Source organism: Camelus dromedarius, chromosome 8, assembly GCF_036321535.1.
Source record: "Camelus dromedarius isolate mCamDro1 chromosome 8, mCamDro1.pat, whole genome shotgun sequence".
NCBI lineage: Eukaryota > Metazoa > Chordata > Mammalia > Artiodactyla > Camelidae > Camelus > Camelus dromedarius.
The window spans coordinates 80,687,720-80,706,511 of NC_087443.1; the positions used below are offsets into that span (position 1 = coordinate 80,687,720).

At 45.6% G+C, this 18,792-nt stretch overlaps 1 long non-coding RNA gene and 1 other non-coding gene across 2 annotated transcripts; both read right to left on the reverse strand.

The window, feature by feature from the left end:
* Positions 1-1,338: 1,338 nt before the first annotated feature.
* On the reverse strand, positions 1,339-14,995 carry LOC116155986 (uncharacterized). The gene is made up of 3 exons (XR_004139861.2): positions 14,912-14,995; positions 3,814-3,887; positions 1,339-1,427 (listed from the first exon to the last, which is right to left on the reverse strand). It is a non-coding gene; the product is annotated as an uncharacterized LOC116155986 (long non-coding RNA).
* On the reverse strand, positions 4,710-4,781 carry TRNAT-GGU (transfer RNA threonine (anticodon GGU)). Its single transcript has one exon. It is a non-coding gene; the product is annotated as a tRNA-Thr (tRNA).
* Positions 14,996-18,792: the final 3,797 nt, after the last annotated feature.

The window sequence follows — 18,792 nt, forward strand, 5'->3', positions numbered from 1 at the left end:
GGTTGCCCCTCCCTTACCCTGAGTCCCTGGAGCCCAGCGGCAGCTTTGTCTCGGTGTCACCTCTTCATCATTTCTACAGAATTTGGCCACATAATCTGGCCAGAACAGTGTGCTAAGCCCAAACTGTTTTCATTACATACGGGGGGAAAAGTTTATAAATGAAACATACTTTCCTAAGGGAATACACCACTATTGGATTATATCCCTAAGGATCTGGGGAAATAATCAAGGGAAAATACACACTACTTTGGAAATATTCCCACCAAACCTCTGCACGATAGTACATTAGCCAGAGCTTTGCGGTTCATTTTGTATGAAAACAAATAACAAAAGCTCATGTAGCCTATAGGTGAAATGGATTCCTAAAGCCCCAGAGCTCACTCGCTGGGCTTCCAGAGGAAACAAGTAACTTCTTGTGAAACAGTTAATGTCGCTTTTTTTTAAAGGAGGGGTGGGGGGACTCTGCTACACTTTTGTGGCCCCTATTAGGCACTGGGTGTTTTCAGGGTCCTGCGATTATATGAGCTAAATGCAGCTGGATTTACTGCATCTACCGTTCCAGAGAAATACATTTGCAATTTATTTGAAAGACTCTCTGATTAGTTCCCCGTTTGGGAGAGGGAAGTACAAAAGGGCTTATGCACAGACAGCTGAGGGGAGAAACTTACATGTTATCACTGTTATTTATGAAAATAGAAACTCAGATTATTTACTTCAAAGTTTGTTTTAATGTATTTAGGATTTGAGTGGAACCTGCTGTTTGTTTTAACTTCTAAAGATCATGTTGGTATAACCCTTTGAAAAGGGTGACTGTACTGTATTTTTTAAACAACTTAAGAGGTATTAATTACAAGAGGAAAAGAAAATACTGTACAAGTGTCTTCTGCCTTCGGAGTCCAACTCCAACCTCTGGGACCACACGCATCTCTGAGGGACATGCCAGGGGTCTGCAGACACACCCACACAAGCACTGTCACCATCGCCATCGCCAGAACTCCCCTGGAACCTGGACACCTAAGGCCACACACACACTGTGGGAGGAGGGTTCAAGAATGGGTACTGCAGGAGGCTGGGGAGAGGCCCTCGCTCACTCTGGCTTTCACCCAGGAAACACGCATCAGGCCCACAGGGTGGGCGTCCCCAGCCCGGAGCAAGAAGACCCCGTCACTGACCTTGGACCCTCAGGCCAGGGACGTGCAATCTCAATCTACCCACCCTTTGAATCACAGACAGGGAGGCTCTTTCATGCCCATTTAATGAACAGAAAATAAAGGGATGCTAGTGAGACCCACTCCATTGGATGACAGCAAGTTTTCCCAAAAAGCTGAAAATCCGTGACCTCGTCTTCTTTGCCATTAATCCTCCAGCGGGGGTGGGGAGGTGGAGGGTCGTCATGTGAGCGCGTACCTGCTCTCATCCACAACTACCTTCAGAAGTCAAAGAGTACAAAACAGACAAAATAAGGGAGTGGTGGTTCATTTCTAAGAGAGGTTCTTTACAAAAGGACCAGGCATAGGATTCCCCCAAAAATCTAACACCCATATGGCGATTAAAACAATCTGCTATGAAAATGTGCCCACAACCTCTTGGAAACCCTAAGTATGTGGACATATTTACAGCGTCAGCGAGGCCAGGTCGTGTCCTGACCACAGGTAGGCAGGAGCACTAGTTTGGTGGGGGCTCTGTGCACGGATAACTCGCATCCTTCCACAAGCCGCCAGGGTCAGGTCACTGTTCCGTGGTCCCGATGCAGCCCCCACCACAGAACAGGTGTGCCCCAGCGGTCCCGTCATTGGCTGGCTGGGCCTCAGCACGCCTGCCCCTGTAGGAGCAGCGTCCCCACTGCCAGACGGACGAGCGTAAGCCCACAGGCGTCAGGTGCGGCCCACAGGGCAGGAGGTCTGGCTCCAGACGTGTCCCCGTTCCTCAGAGCCCTAATCTCAGCTGTGCTCTGGGGCTTCAGAGTGCCCCTCAGCCACCGTTCTCCAGAGGGGAACACAAAGATGTAAAAAATTGTAGTTTTCTCTATTTTATATTTTTAATTAATATTTCACATTTGTTTTAAAACATACACAACGTATCAGTGCAAGAGCACATGTACATAACTGATAAACGAAATAAGACTTGTGCTGGAGGCCATGCTCGAAATTTTACCGTGGGAATTCCCGATCAAAGCGATGAGAGGGCGTGTACCCCAGACTGGGGCTTGTACCTGTTCATCCAGCGGGTGACTGACCCAGCCAGCCCAGAAGTTCCGTCCTGTCGTGAAGATACTCATGAAGCCAAAGGGTCTTTAATTAGAGGAATCTGCAGGAGGCGGAAACACTCCGGGGGCACAGATCTGGGCAGGGCAGAGGATTACTTAGCCCACTGGAAGGCTGGCCCTGCCCAGGGGGCGCGAGCTGGACTGATTGTCTTTAGCATCACTACAGCCAGAGAACTGAAAAACCAAAAGTCTAGGTGTTGTCTCCACAGGCAGCCCACTGACGGCGGCCTCCTAGGAATCCTAGGCGCGGGAGCCAGCGGGGACGTGCGGTGACATGTGGTGACGTCGGTTTCTCTGCATCCTTCATAGGTCAGGAATTTCTAAGCAAAGGACTCAGAGCCAAGCCTCATGGGTGACTCTGCTCTGCTGGCCTGTGCTGACGATGGCTGTCCTCCCGCACCATCGATATCACGGCCATTTACTGAGGCCCTACTGTGCACAGTGCATCAGCGTAGCGCTGACAAGAAATGAGAATGAGGCACAAACCCTGCCCTCGTGTTTGCTCGTGATCTGGTGGCAGACAAAGAAATACACTCACCTCATGAGGGCAAGTGAGAGCTGGTCACACCGGTGCCGGGAGGATGGGTGTGGAGCTGGAACCTGGGCATCACCAGAGCTATGCTGGAAATCGCACCTGCTCAACATTCTCAGGTGTTTGTTTTTTTGTTTTTTTTTTCCCAGCAGAACCACTCTGACTCATTATTAGAGGATGCAAGCAAACCAATATATTTGGTTTAAAGGTGGGAATTTTAGATACCAAAAACTAATAAAAATTGACTTACCTGAAAAATTTCGTCATTTAAATGATGCTTACTAGTGAAAAGAACTTCTTTTCACAGTGTTAAAATGTGCTAACCCTATTTTCTACAAACCCAATGACTCTCTGGGGCAACAGAATTAAATTATCTGGAAATCACTCGGATACGGCACGTCTAAAACTTCTTTTGTTCTTAGCATGTGTGAACATTTCACAGATGTGTGATCTCATGGCTCCAAAGAGAAAGTGTGAGATTCTGCAGGGGAGACAGTGCTTTCGCTCTTCCTCTAAGTGTCGGCAGTTGCTCTTATTTAACAGGACGCAGGATGCGGGGACGCAGGGGGCTGGAGGGAGAGGCTGTGGAGGGAAGACACAGAGCCCAAGAGCTGACCAGCAAACACAAGGGCAACACGAGAGGCCAGCGCAGGTCTTCTGGGCAGGGGGGAAAGAATAGCCACTCAGAGCCGCCATGTGTCCTTCCTCCAAAGTGGCTGTAGATCAGCGAGCCTTTGAGATAGACGTGGTCTTGCTTTGGGGCAAAGATTTGATGAAGCCCACTGTGACAGTTCTGCGGTCTGGACGGAGAAGCCAGGCCTGGCCGAGGACAGGATTACCTGAACTCACAGTGGCAGAATAACGACACCCACGCGTGCAGAACTAGGGTGAAGGGCTTTGTGGAGGGGGTCTCAGCGTGCCTCCCAGCACGGGGCTGCCGGCGGTTCTGTCTAGGCCTCTGACTTATCAGGCTTTTACCTCATGGCGCAGAGTGCACGGCAAGGGGGGGACTTACCCAACCTGCAGGAGCTCCGTGACAACCACAGGAGAGCCACTACCCAGCACACGGCATCTCGACACATTCAAATCCTGGAAGGAAAAGAAAAACGGAAACAAAAACAAAAACGTGAGCAGGATCACCAGGAATGAAAGGAAAGTTCTATGTGTAACACCCACAAGGGACGAGAAACGCCACCGTCAGCTCCCCAGACAGGGGCCGCGGAGTTTCACTGCTCCTGAGTTCAAGGTGCGCTCACAGCTCACAGCGGAGTCAGCACCAGTTGTCAGGATCACAGTGTCCACGCCCAGGAGGCAGCGCGGACCAAACAGCCCCCCCCCCCGGCCCTCGTGCTCTGTTTGACATCAACAAACAGTGGGGCTCAGAAACTACAGCGCAGAAGCAGCCCTGAAGGGCAGAGGGGGTCCAAGCGAAAGAGGAACAGATGGACGAACTGGAGCCGCCACCTCCAGGCGGCTGAAGAGCCTGTTCTGTCAGATGAGCCTTGGCATCAGCGGGGCAGGGATGGAAGGATGCTGGCTTGGGCTCAGTGGAGGGGAAACCATTTCTTGGCACCAGTTATCACTGCTGAACAATGGGGTCCCTCTCCAGCTACATCAGGTGAGCCCTGATGGTTGGAAGTGATCAAGAGAAGCCAGGGGCTCCTTCGTCATGGAACTGCCAGGGAAGGCAACATCCTCCCTCTGGAGCATCCTGAGCTCAGTAAGATCTATGTGCCCAACCTCGTGTGGCCCCACCTACACAAAGTCAGAGTGTACACTTTTATTAAACATGCATCCTGATTTTCCAGGACAATTTTTACTCAAATAGGCCATTCTTTCATTCCCCTTAAGCTTTTGTTTTTTTGTTTGTTTTCCTTATACGTCAGACCCCAGGTCTTCTCTTCCTCCTAACAGAGGCACTGGGGATTGAACCCAGGACCTCGTGCACACCAAGCACTCACTCTGCCACTGAGCTGTGCCCCCCCCCCTCCCCTTAGGCCCTGACGTGTGCCAGGGATCCCACGCAGCCTCTCCCACTGGCCCTCACACCTGGAAGAGCCTTGGCGCTACGTGAGGCAGTAAGCTCTCGCTCCTTGGGAAACCATGGTCAGCACAGTTGCTGCGTGACAGCGGCAGTCCCTCCACAGCAGGCGACCGCGCCAGGGCCCCTTCCCCCGCCGGCTCCCTCCCCCCCACCCACCACCCTCATCACACACAAATGACTGCATCATTATTACTTACAGAGGTAGGGTCCTTCCAGGCCTCTCTCTTGACCCGACAGATGGGTATAAAAGATTAGATTTGCATGAATGGGATCACACTACACACACTGACTTACTACCTGCTTTTTCCATAACATTTATTAAAGTGGGGAAATACCCAGGTGAAAAAAAAAATCATGTTATCAGTTCCATCGTATTCCATCTATTCATGTTCCAAAACATAAACTGCATCTCCTAAGCTGCAAGGAAAACCACTGCACACACATCGTCACACATGCCCTGAATTACCCTGTTAGTACAAATCTCACACTTTCAGGCTTAGCGTCAAGCTCTCCTCTGAAAGCCTGTGTCTAGTGCGATCACTGCTGGAAGCTGGTAACTGTGTCTATCCCCTTACCAGCATGAAATACTGTCACTATGTCTAATCATGGTGACTATGCAGTGAAGGTGTGTCAGCGACGACGTAGTGTGCATTTCTGCTCTGGAGGTCAGCAGCTCAGCTTCGGGTTAGACCGCCACCACAGATCCACCCGAGTCCCTACTAGTGAGATGATTTGGTCAAGGGACAGAGTCACCAGTGCCTCAACTTCCTCTTATGAGTAATTGGAATAACAGTATTTCTACCACATAAGGTTGTTATGAAATAAAATAATAATTTAAAGCATATATAAGAAGCATAATACAACACAACAAAATGGGGTTCAGGGCATGAATGCAAGGTTGGTTTAAACTCTGTATTTGAAAATCAGTGTGGTTCACCACACCAACGAACTAAAAAGAAAAACCAGGAAATCATCTCCAAAACTCAGAAAAAGCATATGACAAGATCTAACATTCAATACTGATAAAAGCTCTCATCAAAGAAGGAGCAGAAGAGAACTTTCCAAACGTGAAGAAGAGCACCTGAGACAAACCTAGAGCTAACATCACACTCGGAGGTGAGGGACTGAATGTCTCCCCTGTGTCTGCCCTCAGACTGCCGGTCAGCGCTGTCCTGGATGCTCCACGCAGGGCAGTAAGGCAAGGAAAACAATACATAAGTAAAAAGCATCCAGATTGAAAAGGAAGAGGCAAAACCGTCACATGAGCACCTACTTAGACAATCTGGTAAATTCTATCAAAAACTCCTAAAATTAATATGTGAGTTTAGCAAGGTTACAGGATGCATAATCAAAAACAAAAATCCACTGTATTTCCATATATTTGCAAGAATCAGAGTTTAAAATAAAAATAGCATCATTTACAATAGCACCAAAATGTTAATCTGACAAAAGAGGTGCGACACCTGTACACTGAAAACTACAAGACATTGCAGAGAGATTAAGGAAGACCCCAATAATCCAGAGACACCATGCACTCATGCGTCAAAAGACTCTGTGTTGTCTCCAAATTGAACTATAAATTCAACACAAAATCAACCAAGATTTCCTTATTTTTTTGTGGGAATGAACAAGCTAATGCTAAAATGTATATGGAAATGCAAAAGACCTAAAATAGCCAAAACAACTCTGAAAAACAACAAAATTGGAGGACTAACTGATTTCCGGGGCTATTTTAAAGCTATTGAAGTCAAGATCGTGTAGCATTGACATAAGGATTAACAAGCGGATGGCGCCACAGAGTCCAGAGACAGACCGACACGTGTGTGGACAATTAATCTGTTACAAATGTGCAATGACAATTCAATGCAGGAAGGAAATCCATGTACACCACCAACAAAAATGAGCTCAAAATGGAGAAAACGCCTAAATGTAAAAACTAAAAGCATAAAACATGTGGAATAAAACACAGGAGAAAATTTGGGGGATGCTGACTTACACAAGGATTTCTTAGAAACTACACAAAGAGTATGATCCATAAAAAGAAACCAACAGTAGAACTGAATCACTTTGCTGTACACCTGAAACTAACACAGTATTGTAAATCAACCATACTTCAATTAAAAAAAAGAAATTGATAAAATAAAAATCTTCTACTCTGCTAAAAGCACTGCTCAGTGAGTCAAAAGACAAGCCATGGACTGGGAGAAAATATTTACAAAAACTTTACCAGATATATATAAAGTACTTTCAGAATTCAACAATAAGGCCAGAGCAACTCAATTTTAAAACTAGACAAAAGATTCGAAGAGATACTTTTGAAAAATAAGCACCTGAAAAGATGCTCCAAATAGTCATTGGAGAAATGCAAATTAAAACCACAATGATTTCCTGCTACGTGCATATTAGCCTATTTAAAACTAAAAAGACTGACCACACCAAGGCTAGATTCTGGAGGAATTGGAACTATGATACACTGCTGGTGGGAAAAGAAATGTTACAAACACTCTGGAAAACAGCCTGGCAGCTTCTTCAAAAGTACACTTACCATATGACTCAGCAATTCCACTCATTATTTACCCAAAAGAAAGCATGTGTCCACATGAAACTTGTACACAAATGCTCACAGCAACTTATTTATAATAGCTAAAAACCCGAAACAATCCAAATTTCCATCCTCAGGTGAGCAGATGAGTTGTGGCATATCCATTCAATTAAATACTATTCAGCAACAAAAAAGAATCAACCATTTTTTAAAAGAAAAAGGACTACTGACGCACACACAACATGGATGAGTCTCAAAATAATTATGCTGAGTAAAGAGGCCAAGGAAGAAAAGAGTGAACATGGTACAATTCCACGTATGTAAAATTCCAGCAAATCTAAACTGGGATACAGGCAGCAGTTCAGTGGTTGCCTGGTGACTGTGGGATCTGGGGAGAGGTGGAGGGGGAGAATCACAAAGAGGCATTTTGGGGGGTGATACTTTGGGGGATAATGTTGATCACAGGCACATAGATGTCAAAGCTTATCAGATTTCACACATTTAAATACATGCAACTTACTGTATGCCTATTATACCTCAGTTAAAAATATAAAACATTTCAGATGATGAGTGTCAGAAGGACAGTAATTTCTCAGCAGGTGTTGGTCACCATTATTATTATTATTTTTCCACCAGACGTTTTTTCATGAGGTGACTTGCCTGGTCTGATGATTTTCTACCAACTGAACTTTTTTTGTAAGAGCATTTTAAAAATGGAGAAAATTAATCTATCATAGTTTAAAGACAGTCCCTCCAGCCATGCCTCTGTCTTCCACTTCATCTTCCTAACACAGATGTGTGGAGACACACAGTCAGTCTTACCCAGGACGGTTTCTGATTGACAAGTCATATTTTTAAAGGGAGGAATTTTATTTTAAACATTCAGTCTTGTTTGCTTTCACCAGCTTTATTGAAGCATGATTTATATATAATAAACCCACCCATTCTAATTGTATAGTTGGATGAGTTTTGGCAATTTCATACAGTCATGGTACCACTGTATTTCTATCAGCCCAAAAAGTTCTCTCGCCTTTTTGCAGCCTCCTCTGTCCCTGCTCCTGGCATGTCTTACTTGCTTTCTGATAATGTTCTTCCTATAATTCCATGTAAATGGTTTCACAGCCACGTGTACACAATGGCGTCTTTCACCTGCCACAGACTGTCGAGAAGCATCCATGCTGTTGTATGTGCATCAACGATTCTTTCCTTTTTATTGCTGCCCAGCGTTCCTGGCATGGACACACTTGGAATTTGTTGACTGACTCACCTCTTGATGAACATCTGGTTGTTTCCAGCGTAGTGTGTGTGTTTGCTTCTATGAATGAGGCTGCTATGAAAATCCATGCAGAAGTCATTTGTGTGGACACATGTTTTCACTTTCTTTCCTAGGAATGAGATTGCTGGGTTGTATGTTTAACTGGATAAGACACTGCCAAGCTGTTTTCCAAAGTGGCCGCACCATTTCGAATTTCCACCAGTGACGCAGGCGCACTCCAGCTGCTCCATGTCTTTGTCAACAGTTGGTGTTGTCAGTTTCTTCAATTTCTGCTGTTTCAGGAGCTGAGTAGTGGTACTGTTTTGTCCCTCGTCATAATTTAATTTAGTCATGATTAAAATGTCTCAACCCATATCAACTTTCTTTCCAAAGACCAAGATTTTATTCTGAAAATGTCCTTTATCCAATAATTAAATGGGCTAAGGCTTCCAAAGAGATGATAATCACAATGTGATAGCATGCCTCCTCACGTACTCATTATATTTTTAATGAAAGATTTAGAATATAAATTGAGCTTTTGTAATAAACCATAATGACTTGAGTGTTTTTAGCTAGGAAGGCAAATAAGGAATTAATCATTAAGTGAAAAGTATCTCAGGCATTTTATCCTACAGGTTCTTGCTTCAGTAATTTCAAAATAAAGACAAGGGAGAAAAAGATGCTCAGGATTAAAATTAGCACTCCTGTAATACACAGTGTGGCAAAATTTATTAAACTCATATCTGTGGCTGAGTCCAAAAGGGGTGTAGACGTGGAGCCGCTGGAATCAGGTCACGTGTCGGTGTGGAAATGCAGAGGCCCCACTGGTGCCAGTCGAAGGGAACCAGGCTTCCCAGGCCAGTGCGTGTGTGTGTGCGTGTGCATGTGCTGGGGTGGAAGGGACAACATAATCCTTTCTATATAAACACGCACGCACATATATGCACATGTGCACTCAGCAATGAGTAACTGGATTTGGATTAGAATAGATTTGGGTATTAATTCGGTACTTAACTTCATTATATAGGTACTCTATCAAACAAGAAAATTATATCAACCAGCATCTTTTTAAAAGCCTGTTCTAACAGCCCTTTCAGGCCTACTCCTCGCCCCGGGGTATCTCAGCAGAGGGAAGCTGTGGTCTCCATCAGCCATCTTTGCTGCCACAGCCACAGGGAAATGAGGACGGTGGCAGCGGACATTCCAGCTGGTCCCCCTCCTCGGCAGGCACACTCCAGCCACGTCGTCAGCGGCAACGTGGCACGTGGTCCACAGCAGAATCCAGACCAAGGCCAGTTCCCAGTGGTCTTCATATCTCTCTCTTTGGACCGTCAACTCTGCTAATCTGCTTTCCGCCTATCTGGTTAAAAGGATTTCCCTAGTATTTGCTACCCATATCCTTTCACATTCTTGACATCATAGACAATTTCCAAAAATGACAGGCATAACCCAGCACAGGGACTTCGGGGCATAATCCCAGCCCAAACTCAGCTGCACACTCATCTCTCCCGGAAAACATCTTGGAATTCTTCACTTCTGTGACTCTGTTTGGAGACACATGCTGAAGCACAGAGACCGGGGTGGGGCGGTGGGGGGTTGTTTATAAGAAAGAAACTATGTGGTGACCTTTATTTCTCCAAAAGATGGCAGAAATATTCCACCACAGGTCCCAAATACGCAATATAAACCTCTTGCCATTATTACTCAAAAACTAGGGATTCTTTATAATTTTCCTAGAAATGCATGCTTTTACCTGAAGCCACACATAAAAAAATATGCTTTTCTTGTCTATCTTACACATGATAAAAATGATAGAATGCCATGTGGCCCTTGCTTTGGGCGTACTGTTTCAAGAATAGTGGACTTTATTTCTCAGAATTTAAAAGTACGTCAGGGTTTGTACAGTTTGGACAGTTAGGGACTGAGGTAGCAGGATAAATTCTCCTTAACTCTTTCTTTCACTCCCAGTACTTCTTCATTTTACATCATCAACAGCAACAAAATTAACAGCAGGGCCTTTTGCATCAGGTAGCGCTGTGTACTTAGCTATGTGCTTTACAAGACATCTGAAAATGCCTGTGAAAGAATGCCATTCGCTCAAAGAAGTACCGGACCAGAATCAACACACAGGCATTGTCTGCAGAAGGTGGGGGACATAACCAAGATCTGGCCTGTTTCCAACGAGCCCCCCTATTAATATATAGCCGTGCACATTTTTATCAGAGGAACTAATAAGACACTAGTGAGGAAGCAAAGTTAGCTATTAGGTAACAGTTCTCCTGCCAAGAGCCATAATCTGACACAGACTGAGCTAGGCGTAGCAGTCCATTAATGGTTCACGGCTCACACAATAATGACCTACTAACCTGACGTGGTGTTGCTCTCACATTTTGCTGTCCCCTGGGATGCTACTGTCACTGTGTTATCTATTGCCTGCTTCCCTATCAAAGAAAAAAGCAGAGCTGAAATGTATGTACGCATCCAGCTCTGTAGTTCACTGCACATCCACCCTGGCAAGTGAAGGAACAATAGATTTATAAGTTTATCCTACATTAAGCCAAACGCGCCTGACTGCACTGTAAATTACCAAATAATAAACCAGGTGGTGTAGGATCCTGACTTGGACAGAATATAAAAATCTATCAACCTGTAAAATACAATAACCATAAATGTGCCACGTAGCTGATGGCTCAGGTAAACCATCCACCACCAGGATCCGAGGTTTCAGCAAGAAAAACGCAACAAAGGCCCGGTCAGTTTTAAACTGGGTTCCCGCTGCTTCTGTGCTCCTGCTGGCGGACGAAAAGAGCCCTGAGGTAAAGCACTTGAGTGTCTGTTTTGCTTGTCCAATTTCTTTGTCTGGAATTGGCCGCTTCCCTGGAATCCGCCGTTGCTCCGGAGCTGGTCCCGCACGGCTGCAGACAGGCGTCTTCCAGGATGACGTGCGGCTGCACCAAGGCTGCTCCGATGCCCGAACTTCACGTTCAGATGAGCTCGAAACACTCTGCACGGGCCGGAAAGCGGAAAACGCGGGGAAGATGCGGCCTTCGGATGATATATAGACACCTTCCTCCTGAGAAAAACATCTTAAAACTGGGTTAACTCAGTAAACCCCCGTCCTAAATTCCACACTTGACCGGTCGTCACAGAAATAAAGTGAAGATTAAGTCAATTGTACTGGATCTTCCTTCGCAGCCCCTGCCAGAGAGATTCCATTCAAATGAGTCACAGGGAAAAAAAATTAATTTCATCTCAGTGAAAGATTCCAAAATGATCCTATAAATTGCGATTCCAAAACATACAAAGCTAATTAATTCCTTTTTAGGAGATTTTTCAATAAGCAAACCCGGTTAAGTTTATATGATTTACAAACAGTGTTGACATTCATAGAGGTGCAACTAATTGCTACACGGTCTGACATCATTACCGGAAAGTGCTGGGGGGTGCAGACAGTCTAATTAGGGGTGGCTTCAAGCTCACTCCCTGATTACCATCACAGAGCTCTCCTAATATGCTTATACAGCGCAGTAATGCTGGAAAGTGATTACGTTTTGCCCGCTGTCGGCCTAAATTCTGAATGAAAAATGATAATCCCCATGTGGAGGGATGCGTTCACACAGCTTACATTTCTCTGAGTCGCACTCACCTGCGTGTACCTGGGACCCATCTCCTCGTATCTTGCAGGTCAGCTCTGCAGGGGCTGCGTGCAAGCCTTTGGATGCATCACAAGGGCTCCTCAGAGTGCTTCCGAACAATGCTGGCAACCTCCGTGCTTCGCAAGACCTTTTGAAGCAGATTTTCACCATCTTCCCGGTTCAGGGACAACTCCAGCGATGTTTGGAAGTAATTTAGTTTCAAATTACAATTCACTTTCCATTTAGGTCAATAACAATTGTTTCACCAGTTTTCACTTTTAAAGTTTCATTCTGGTCAGTTGCTGTCTTCTGTCATCAATTCAAGTTGCTAATGACAATATCATGACACTGCAGCCCTGGAAACTTGGATGAGGCTGGGGCTCTGGGTGTTCAGACCCCCAGGGTATCTGGGCTTTAATGAGCCCTGTCGCCATCACAGAAGGGCAGCCACGTGTGCTTCAAACATCGAGTGCCACAGTTATTTTTAACAATCCCAGAAGTAAGACCCAAACACATGGAAGATTCTAGAATCCATAGGAATGTGCCCCACCCCCCAAAAAAATCCCTAAGCCTCTCCTGCCCTAAAGACACTTACAATTTAGACCTGGAGAAAAGGCAGCTTGACTGGGACTGCTTCCTTTGGGACTGAAAGACAGGTTCAAACAACACTGTGAAAATGACTGAAGCCCAAAAGCTGATGATTCCACACTTTTTACTGTACACACATTTCTGAGTTTCAGCTGACATCCTCGCAAAACACTTTATGTTCAACTGTTATCTTCTCTGGATTCTGGCGATTCAGTTTTGAAAGATGAATAAATGAAATCAGATTCCCCAAAGCAAATGGTTTTATAGCATAATTAACACCTCAAGGGGGTACCCTGTGTTCTCCTAGGAATTTCAGAACATGGACATCAGAGGAAAACATGTTCAACAAACCTCAAATTCTTGGTGTCCGGGCTTAATGAAGGAGACTCCCGCCGCCGAGCACCTCCCAGACATCAGCGCCTCCGAGGCGGGGACGGACCTATCACGGATGATGATCCCTGGCCATGTGGGCCACAAGGCCTGCGCAGAACCTGTGCTCTGGGGGCAGATTTGACTCTTCGAGGAATAAATGCACCTTTCTCAGGTATGATGGCTAACTTATCTATTCAAAATCAAATAACCAATTTCTAATTAACTTTAATTAACTTGGGCATGGTGCCAAACATTACATATCTCTTTTTATAAGCAAATTGGTAAATTCCAGATCTAAAACTCTGAAGTCACCACAGATGATTAAAGCATTAAGAACTTGTTTTAAAAACTGTACCTCTTGTCTCAGCAGACCACAGAGCGACATATTTCAACCCACTGCACTGGTCTCTGGCATCACTCTACAGGTTCTCCAGACTTTTCTGGAACCTTCCATGTTCCTCTCCTCTTGGCCCCAGCTGAAGCTCCCTCCTCCTGCTGCACGGGGCTCTCCCTCCACCTGCTCCCTCTTTGCTTTCTCCATCATGTCTCTGAAAAGGACCCCTGCACATACACACCTGGACTAGTTAAGCTTACACACAAGCACGTGCTCGCCACTGTGACGGCCCCAGACGCGCCCTGGCGGTAGTCCATGCACCTGGAGGCAGAGTCAGCGCCGACGAGCGCCTCACACACAATGCAAACTGTTACCACACAAGGCTCGGCCTCGGGCCCCAGCTTCGACTGTGGGCAACGCCACGCAGGGAGACGAGTGATGCAGGCGTTCACGGCACAGACCAGACAAGTGGCCGGAGCTGTGACCTCAGCATCGGGTCCACATCCTCAGCGGCTACCTGCCTGTCATCAAATGATTCACTTCTCCCCCTTCTGTCTCTGATTCCTGTGCCTCTTTGTGCCCACCAAGCACCTCACACTGTAGACACTTGACATACTGTTGTTTAATTAATTAAGTCCCTGGAAGTTGATAAACCTAACACACTGAACCTGAGCAAAGGCTAGTCACAGGAGGCGAGCAGGGAGGCCACGCAAGTCCGCGAGGATGCACATTCAGCAAGACTATCAAAAATAAAACGATGACTGCAATTTCCTATCGATGAATGACCTGCATCTCCTATAAAGCAGAGCCCCTGCCACCCTCTTGACCTTCAGAGCATTCACACACCGCGGGTTAGAAAACCCTGACGTTCACGCAGGACGTGCCCACCCAGGGACACAGTTCCCAACAAGCTCACCTGGGTCAGCACGCAGCCCAGCACAGGCGCTCCCCCAGCTTCCATGACATTCAGCCCTCGTCCGCGAGCAGTCTGTGCCCCGGGCGACGCCTCCCACGATCTCTGAGGTCACGCTTTTCATTCCCACATAGACCCCCCCAAGCGGCTCCTCCTTGTGCTGTGCCTGCACCACTGACACCTGCATTTCACTCCCGACTTTGCCCCCGAGTCCTTTTCTTGGCTGTGAATTCCCGTTTCCTTCACTTTCTTTTCACTTCCAGCATTAACAAATCGCTTTTTGGGTGTGGGAGGTGCGAGGATGGTGGTGGGGTAGACAATGCTTCATCATGAGAAAATGAATTTGAGTCATGTTCAAGAATCAGTGAGTCCACAATGACAGGAGGAGAAGCGCAAAGCACGTCACAGAGCTGCTGTGTCAACCACTCACCCGTGACGTCGTTACCGCACACCAAATCCATTCCTCGGCACACAGAATCCAAACGGGAGGCTCAGCCACACTGCAAACGACTCTACGGCCCGGGCCTTCCAGCTCACCTACAAAGAGCCAAACCACAAGGTCAAAGCACAAATTCCAGTGGTCTGCTGGACCAGGTCCCAAAACCAGTCCCGTGGGCCACTAAAGCCACAAATGTTCGGTTGGCTTCAAAGGACAAAAAGGGTTCCAAGTTCATCTTATTCTTTTAATTGGAATATGGCCCTGGTCCATCAGCATCGCTTACCACAGACCCCAGCTCAGGTTATTCGATTTCTAGACATCGAAAAAGCATATGAGTTAGGAAGCTCTTGACTGTAAGAAACAGAAAACTCCAGCTGAACTGGCTTAGACAACGGGGAAATTTATCTCACAACAAGAATTCCTGCAGTGGCAGGGAGAGCACTGATTAATTCAGCAACACACTCAAGGACGGGCTGTCTTTCCTCTTCCCCTCAGCCATCCCAGCCCGGCCCCTCCTCTGTGCCATCTCAGCCCAGCCCCTCCCCCTCTGCCATCTCAGCCCGGCCCCTTCCTGGACCGTTCAGGTTCAGGCACCATAAGTAGGCAGCCTGATACCCACCAGGAAAGGAACAGTTACTCCCCTCCTGTCTCTTTGCTAGTAATTCAAACCCTTCATAGGAGCTCCTCAGCTTCTTATTGGCCAGAATTACATCACATGCCCTCACTTAAACCAATCACAAGCTAGGAGAGTGAGCCATCATGATTGGCTTAGACCATGTACTGCAAACTAAAATTAATACAATCATTGGTCCCAACTCCCATTTTCTTAAATCAAAATTTGAGTCCAGATGTAAACATCCACATATAGATTCCTACCTACTTAAGTGTGTGTGTTCACTATAACGTAAGATGAATTTCTTACTGTGAATGATGGTCCAAATAGTTTAAGAAGCACTGGCTTAGACCAATCCTGACCTACTCCTGCGAAAGAAGACAGAGCCTGCCTCCTCTGAAGCACACCGCCATGTGGGACAAAAAGACCTAAACAAGACAGGGTTCAGTTAGGAAGAAAGACGCAGGGAAACCCAACATCCCCCCAGCTGGTAGCCACCCCAAGCATCAAGGGAAGAGGAGCATCTCATGGTGTGAGGGAGACAACAGCCATGTGTACAGAGAGGCAAGAGGATTCAGAGCCAGGGGAACGGGCACCAGTGGCACCAAGCTGCCCATGGGGCCATGTGGGTCCTCTGTTGTGTGACATGGACACATTTCCAACTGAAAGTGTAAGGCAGGGTGCAGATCACAGGCAAAGGCAGGCGCTGCTGATTTAATTTAAAAACTAGAAGCAGCATCTACAAGAATCGTTCCCATCTGATGAACCAGCGAGCAGCCCTTCCCCGGCTGCACAGGGCACTGATTGATTCCCTGTGACGGGACTTATGACGGGACTGCTGAAACCATCACGTGGCTTTGAATGCAGTGGGATAGGGAGACAGACATGTTGAGGGCTGTCATCACCAAGATGCCTTCTGCCACAGATCCACTGTCTTCTTAACCTGACGTAAGGAAATTCAGGTTTAGTGAAGGAGGAAATTACTTTGGGTATGTATCATTCAAATCCTTAAGGATTATTGGCTAATTAGGAGCACAGTAATGTAAATTTGCCTTGTGTCAGGTCTTCAGGAACAGTAAAATAACATAATTAAGCAGTGAACAAAGCAGATCATTTAAGCCACTCTTCACTGAGAATGTATATGATGGTGAAATGTATGCATTGGCCTGGAAACTAGAAAAACATGGTCCACACTTGCAGGGGCCAAATATTGTTTCTAACAAGAGAGAAACTACGTAGATTTGATTTAAATATATTGCTATTTCTTATAAGAAGGTTTTCACAGAAAAATTCTGGTAGATAATTAAATAATTCATTTGAAGAGAACAGGAGTTGTTCTTTTTGAAAAAACAAACTGAACAGCATTTAAGTAAGCAAAGTAAAAAGCCAAATACAAACTTTCTAGAATGAGAAACCCTAATAGAATTAGAAAATAAAATTCAAAATGGCATTTACCAATTTTGACTTCTCTCTGGACTTCTGGTTACATGTGCAAAATTATACATAAAAATGGAAAGCTTCAGCTAAAATTGTTGACTCCAAATGGCTCCATTAATCCTGATTCTGAGGGTGCGGATGCTCTTCCTGTTTATTGCTAAAGAAAATGTTACCTTTGTGCTCAAACACCGGTTGTGAAGGCAATTGTGAAAACTCCAATACGTTCCGGAAGACTTGGAAGAGGTTCAAAATCAATTCAGAAAGTCTCTTTTAAAGGGAACCCTCTTACACAGTGGGAATGTAAACTGATGCAGCCACTATAGAGGACAGCATGCAGGTTCCTTAAAAAACTAAAACTAGAGTTGTCATATGATCCGGCAATCCCACTCCTGGGCACATAGACAGAGGGAACTCTAATTAAAAAAGATACATGTACCCCAGTGTTCACAGCAGCACTATTTACAATAGCCAAGACACGGAAGCAACCTGAATGTCCACTGGTAGACAAAAAGACAAAGAAGAGACATATTTATACAATGGAATACTACTCAGCCATTAAAAAAGAATAAAATAATGCCATTTGCAGCCAACAGGGATGGACCTAGAGATTATCATATTAAGTAAGTCCGACAGAGAAATACAAATACTACGTAATATTTTAGATTCCACTTATAAATGATATGATACAAATGAACTTACTTACAAAACAGAAACAGACTCACAGACATAGAAAACAAACTATGGTTACCAGGGAGAAGAGGGGTTTGAGGAGGGATAAATTAGGAGTTTGAGATTAGCAGATATAAACTACTATATATAAAATAGACAAACAACAAGGTCCTACTGTATAGCACAAAGAAACCATAATGGAAGAGAATATGAAAAAGATACATATATATATATATATACATATACACACACACACACAAATATATATAATTGAATCACTGTGCTGTATACCAGAAGCTAACACAACATTGTAAATCAACTATACTGCAATAAAAAAATCATTACTTCATTTAAATATAAATATTTTTAAGTTTCTATTCCATTCTTCTTATCTGCAGGACCAGAAAGTAATGTCTGGTTTGGCCCAACCAACTATGGGCAAAAAAAACCACCGATCCCAGCAACAGGGAGCCCCGGGCTGGGAGGGTGCCTAAGTTAACCTCCACGGTCTCACGAAGGGGACCCTCTTCTGCTATGGACTCTCTGAAGCCCTGACTGAGGGTTGCAAAAACCCAAGTCAATGTTTCATTTTCACTAGTGCTGCAGAAGGGGGGGAAGGACAGGAACTGAAATGACAAAAGAAGAAAGAGACACGAATCGGGTGGAGATGGAGACCAGGAATAGAGAAACCAAGGAGATGGATGTCATCATGCAGTCAGACAAGGAGGCGTTTGGAAAGGGAATGGGAACCTGGAGGGCAGACTCAGCAGTGGGAGGAAGAAAGGACCAGGCTGTCTCTTTGGCTCGAACAGGTATGGTACGCGGTCCATCAAATTGTTTTTAAACCTAATCTGCGAAAATCAGTGAAAGTACCCACCAGCCAGGCAGTCAGAGGCCCTCAAAACTGTGCTCTTGAAAAAACAGTGTTCACCATCCCTTCAACAATTCAGGCTTAGCCAGGAGGGACGCTGCTGTTACTGCTTCGGTGCTAAAAGGAAAGGAAAAAGAAAATCGAGTGCATCTTGATGTCACCTAAGTTTCCCTTCTGCTCACAAACCAAGTGAGGGCCAGGAAACACATCTCCCCAGCAAACGTCTGTTCTGCCATGGAACGTCCCTTGCACTCATGGCCTGATTTATAACCACTGTTTTCT